The 6,382-nt window shown below is 41.3% G+C and overlaps 1 long non-coding RNA gene across 1 annotated transcript; it reads left to right on the forward strand.

Moving 5' to 3' along the window:
• Positions 1-963: 963 nt before the first annotated feature.
• On the forward strand, positions 964-4,779 carry LOC115271384. The gene is made up of 2 exons (XR_003899942.1): positions 964-1,128; positions 3,286-4,779. It is a non-coding gene; the product is annotated as an uncharacterized LOC115271384 (long non-coding RNA).
• Positions 4,780-6,382: the final 1,603 nt, after the last annotated feature.

The following is a 6,382-nucleotide window of genomic DNA, read 5'->3' on the forward strand; positions in this document are numbered from 1 at the left end:
CCCCTCTGTTGGATTGTTGGCAAGAAGGAACCGAGAGGGCATAGGGCCGGCAGCGCCTGATATACCAGCGCATGAGTGCGGCACTCAAGGGGGCAACACAGCCGGCCCTACGGATACCGCTAAGGCAAAGATCTCTGATGAATGGAATGGACATGAGCAACACATCTCAAACAGCCACAGTTACGAAAGGTGGGTAACCGTGTTGTTTATTGAGTTGCGATTTTTTACTTTTATAAATATTTTATATATAAGAAGAGTAAACAACACATGTAGGGGTTCTTTTACACTCCACTATGGGTGTTTTAAAAAAAAAACAAAAAAAAAAACCCTCAACTATTTGACCTTTACATGCACTCTTAGTAGATTTAAAGTTTTGAACATTTCTTTGATTTCCAACTGTTTATCTGAAATGTAAAAACTGAAATGCTGTAATACTACACCATTTTAAAAATAGCTTTGCAAAGCTTGTCAGATGTTTGCCAAGACACACAGTATTAGCCTGTGAATAAAGAATTACCAGCATAAACCAGAAGAGGGCTCTCAAAGCTAGCAATTCTTTGCATTGTTCCTGATTTCAGTAAATGTTTTGTTTTAGATATCCTTGTTTCTAAATCCCTTTTTGGCCTCTAATGACAAATTTTAGAATGGACAAGGTATTTTAAAATACTCTCTCTAAAGGTGGCTGTCACAGTAGATTTCATCAGATTCATCACAAGTGCAATATAAATACGTAGATAGACCTATAGTTGGTGGGAGTCCCCTAGGTAAGTCATGGACACCCCCCCTTCCCCCCCAGTCAATAATAGGTCTGTGCTAGGAGTCCCAGAATGTCCCAGTGGTTAGCTTATTTCAATCAATTAGTGAAGGTCACTGCTACAGCTGTGATGATGGTGTAGTTTCTTTCTATTTTACCTCCCAGATTTTTCCTGAAAAGTTGATGATAATTTTCTGTCTAGTGCGGTCTGTCTCTTCTCTAATGTATATATTTTTTTTAAACTAAAAGTGTTTTTAGTGATTGGCAGCCAAAGACTTAGCTAGGGGACTCCTGCTGGTCATGTGCATGTAGAGCACGGACCCAAGAGTGTGGCTTCTCTGTGATTGTACACCACCAGAGAACAAGCGTTACAGGTAATTTTTCTTTGTGTGCAGTGCAGAATGGTCATTTTTTTTTCCCCTTTAAAAAAAATTCTTGATATGCTTTCAGACGATTAGTTATCACACTGGATGAAAGTGGAGTGGATTTTTTTTTTGTATTACCTGAATTACAGGGAGAGTGTTTACACTAAAACTGTTGTTGCCATAATAGGGCTTTTGCTTTTTTTTTTCTGCTTTTTACTTTCTTCCCTCCTTGCCCCCAAACTGTTCCTGATCCTTTCACCATAGTGGAGTGAATGAAATTCAGAATGCTCCTGAAACAGCAGCTCCTAGTTCAGATTAGCACACAGCACAATTTTTAAAAACATTGCATTTATTTACTTTGTACTTTTTGACTCTGCAAATATTACTTATATATGAAAAATAATTGATATGAGATGTACTTAAGTAATATTTTGGCAAGCTGAAGCCCTAATACACCTAGTACAGAATAAGAAGCAGAGGAACTCTCTAAAGGAAATAGAAACGTACTTTGTGAGGAGACACTGTACCTTACAATATCACTACTATTATGTGCGTTCCATCAATGACTGAAGCCAGTTGCCTTTTGTTAAAGACCAAATGCAACTTCTATTAGCTGTGCTTACTTCATCAGTCGTCTTCATTAAAGTGCTGAATATAATTAGTGGGAGTAATTAAATAGCAAAAACTTTGCTAATGGGGATTTAAGGTTGCTCAGTGATAGCCTGTGCCTTTCAGAACGTTAGACAAAGCCTAAGGCAATTTCTGATCTGTTGGTCTTACCTCTTCTTAGCTGCTCACCCCAGTGTCAACAGTATGTTCTGGGTGCATGCTCATGGCATCCCTGTTCTTAGCTTCCTAGCCAGAGGGGGGCAGGGCTTCCCCAGAGTCTGGCTCACATTGGGGTGGGGGGACAGGGATGAGGGTGAGAACCCCATTGGTGGGCAGGAGCCCCCAGATTCTGCCACACACCTGGAGGCACAGGGATTGGGGCTGAGACATTACCAGAACGGACCCTGAATCCCAGCTCACGGTGGGCAGGGCTCAAACCCCCAGAAGAGCAAGCACCCCGAACCTGGCTCACTTGAGGGGACCAGGGAAGGGGGGGGTCCCCAGAGTGTGGTGAGCACACGTCCCCCTGCCCTATTCTCGTCTCCCCTTGTCTGTCACTCCCAGTCTCCTTTCCTAGTGTCTCACTTATTTCCTCTCTCCCCATTCCCACCTATTCTCCAACCCCTAATCACTTCCCCTCCTGGTGAGCAATAGCTTGTGTGGTTTCTTTTCAGAAACTAACTTCAACACCTCCTGAATGATCTGCTGTACTCAGATTACATTCCCCCAAAATAAAATTTCCCCTGTGATAGAGGTAGATTGGAACAATGTACCTGTTTTTATTTTTGGGCTGGTGTTCAGATTTTATGACCGTAACACATCGCCAGAGCCACCCAGGTCTTATGTTGTCATGGTAGTTTTCCAGACAGTTAGCCTCTCACACTGCACATGCTGAGTATAATCCACTAGGCACACAAATAGGTGTGCAAGCCTTCTCACGTACATAACCAGAGTTTTTTGTAGTAATGTTTTAATTTGATTTCCCCCAAAGGGGTGGTGGGTGTCACGCACTCTTTTGGGGGTAACCCTCACACATTTAACACCCTCATGCAATGATCTAGGCCCTGGCTTGATCTGTCTATGAGCAAAACTAGGTTGCCAGAATCAATTTCAAGTAAAGCGGTTTTCTTCCAGGTGTTCTATCTTGGGAATCCCCTTGATCAGATGGCCCCAAATTTGGATCATTAACAGAACCCTACAGCCCCACTAGACATACCAAATTTCAAGGCAATCCCAGTAACCATGTAGATTTTAGAGCAGTTAGAAAAGGAACCTTTAAACAGAAAGCTGGTCTTAACCTTAACTAGAGTAGAGCTGCTAATCTACTTCTGTGATTAACAAGAAAATGAAAATAGGGCATAGCAGGGTGTGTTTTTTATTTTATTTCAGTGTTATGGATGCATTGTCTCTTTTCCATTACCCCAATTCTAAATTAGTATATTTTGACAAGTCTTCGGAAGTTCATGTTCTTGCTTTGACCCCCAAACTTGATTGTAGTGATTTTATAAGGGTGCATTGGTTTCTTATACACTTACCATCCTCCTTTTGACTTCTTAGGACTGATCAACAAACCCTTTTAGGAGAGGCAGCTGTTAATGGCCCTGTATGATATGTGATGTCTGCTGCTGTTGGCTGAAGAACACTAACTGATATCCAGGTGGTTTAGTGTTTCTCAAGGATTTCATCTAGAGCCTGTCAAAGCCAGTCACTGCTGCACTAATTTCGCAAGGGATCAGGACCAGCAACATTTATATTCTAGATTTTAAGACATTGTACAGAAATTCATAAGTGTAAAAAAATTGCACATTGAGAAATACCAATACTTTTTGCGTATGTTTATATTGTATTGTTCTAAATAACGGGTGGCCTGTGAAATAAGATCTTGCCACCCAGGTAATGATAGTAGTGATACTATAGTTAAAATGGCTGTAAGAATAGTTTTATAAAAAAGTGAATACACAAATCTAATGTATTTGAGACATAACTATTTGACAATTAGTGTGACCAAAGTATTTAGCAGTTTTCATATATTTTTTCACCTTGTAAAAATAAAATTAAAAAATTCATGTTTCTTCCAGGTTGGCGAAGAATTGTAGAACTGAAATGCCCTATAAATGTTATTTTGGTTGTTTTAGCTTACAAAAGTGATTTAAATAAGAATTTTTGGTGTTCAGCATTTTACAACAGGTTTTTAATTGGTAATTGTTTTCTGTATTGTTTAAATCAGATGAAAAATGTAAGTCTATTGGTAGAGATTTTAAGTATTTATTACTACAACTTAGGTGACAAATTGATGTTACTGTAAAGCCATATGTTCTGTTAGTCTTGTTTGCTTGAAACAATACCTTACAGGTGAAACACTAGAATATTTGAAGTGCACATGGCTTGTTGTGTTTTTTAAAGTGATTCACCTACCTTTGAACCCATTCACAGAGATTTACTTTAATACCAAGCATTCTACAATTGAACATTTTAGAACAATCTACATATTTAAAACACCATAATCCTGTTAGACAAGTCAACTAAGTGAAATGCCTGTGCTGCTAATGTAATTACAGTACATGCATTTTAAAAATATAGTATTTTTAAAGTACAAATCAAAATTTGGCACCTGAGCATGTTAATTGTTACTTTCACTGTATTGATCTGTGTGAGGCTTTCATTTGTAAGTTCTAAACCATTTTTTTTCACAGCTGGTTTGTATATATATATAGTGATTATGGAAACTAATTCTGCGTAATTTATAATTTTCTATGTCAGTATGAAATTCCAACAGCCTTCTCAAACAAACAGAAGCAATATACTGTATATTGCCACATTGGTGAAAGGGTTAAAGTACTTCACCTCTTGCACTTTTAGATGCAAATCCATTTTTATTTCTGTAATAGGAAGTTAGTCATTTATTTTTACATTGTTTGTTTTCCTGACCAGTATTTAAAGCCAAAAGGATACTCTAAACAATGGCCAATGATTTATTTTAGAAAGTGTCCCAAGCAACGTGCCTAAACATTACATTGCATACAGAAATAAAAAAACAAATGTATAACGGTATTTCTTTTCATTCTTCCTGTCTTGCATTTCATACAATGTAATGCTAGAATATCTCCACAGAGAGATTCCAAATGGTAAACCCCAAGAAATTACTCGATCCATCTGGTCAAAATAGAGGCAAACCACAACAATCTTCAGGGTAAAAAAGGACAACCAGTGTTACTTGTTTGTGCATAAATGATGCAGGAACCCACTCACTTTAAAGAGGAAAAAAGTGTGTCCCACTCTATAAAATGGAATATTCCTACTTTGTCTTACTTCCTAGTGAGCACTCCTGAATATATTTCACATGTTGGTATCAGAGTATTTTTAATGCACTACTGCTAACTTTATCTGCTATCTTGAGGATGTCCTATGTTGTATTTTTGTGATAGTTACTGAACCAGTTATCTCAGTACCAAAACCACCAACTTTGGCTCCAGATGTGTGGGTTCCAGGTATGGTGTCCTTGAGGGAAGTAGCACTGCTGTATAAGCTACGTCTACATGAGGCAGGTTTGCTGGTATAGCTAGACTGGCAAAACTTTTCTAGTGTAGACCTGGCTTAAGTGTCAGACAAAATACAACAAGTGGATGAAACAAACAAGTCGGTGGGGGGTGGAGGGGGGAATTAGGAGGATGAAGTAACAATAAAACAGAATTTAGCACAGGGGTGGGCAAACTTTTTGGCCTGAGGGCCACACTGGGGTTGCAAAATTGTATGGAGGGCTGGATACGGAAGGCTGTGCCTCCCCAAATAGCCTGGCCTCTGACCCCTCCCACTTCCAACCCCCTGACTGTCCCCCCTCAGAACCCCTGACCCATCCAACCCCCCCTGCTCTTTGTCCCCTAACTGCCCCCTCCCGGGACCCCACCCCCCTGCTCCCAGTCCTGACTGCTCTGACCCCTATCCACACCCCCACCCCCTGACAGGCCCCCCGGGACTCCCATGCTTATCTAACCCCTCCGTCCCCTGACCGACCCCCAGAAACTCCGCCCCATCCAACCCCCTGCTCCCTGTCTCCTGACTGCCCGCCCCCGGCATCCCCCACCCCTTATCCAACCCCCCCGGCCCCCTTACCATGCCGCTCAGAACAGCATATCTGGCAGCTGCGCTGCCTGGCCAGAGCCAGACACGCCATCGTGCTGCTCGGAAGGAGCACGCAACCCCGCTGCCCAAAGCACTGCCTGCGTGGCTGCGGGGGAGGGGCCGGGAGTTAGCCTCCCCAGACGGGAGCTCAAGGGCTGGGCAGGCCGGTCCCACGGGCCGGATGTGGCCCACGGGCTGTAGTTTGCCCACCTCTGGTTTAGCAGGAAAAGGAAAGTCTTAGCTCACTACTTGCCTTATACTTAGTTTCTGTTCAATTTCATTTTTAGGTTCCCATGCAATTTAGATCCCTAACAAACTAGGGAAATATCAGTTGTGGGGGTTTTTTTGTTTTTATAAGACTGTTTCCACTGAACTCTAAAAAATAAAATAAAAATAACCACAGCATCATTTCTATTGGCCTTGGGTTCCATAACCCAGTTTGTTTATAAAATTAAATTTTGGACCAGATTCTCTCCGATAGTGCACCTTTAACTATGTGTACCTTAGAGCATGCTGCACCACATCCATCACAGAG

Source organism: Terrapene carolina, unplaced genomic scaffold (assembly GCF_002925995.2).
Source record: "Terrapene carolina triunguis isolate 2854851 unplaced genomic scaffold, T_m_triunguis-2.0 Scaffold830, whole genome shotgun sequence".
In the NCBI taxonomy this organism is placed as follows: Eukaryota; Metazoa; Chordata; order Testudines; family Emydidae; genus Terrapene; species Terrapene triunguis.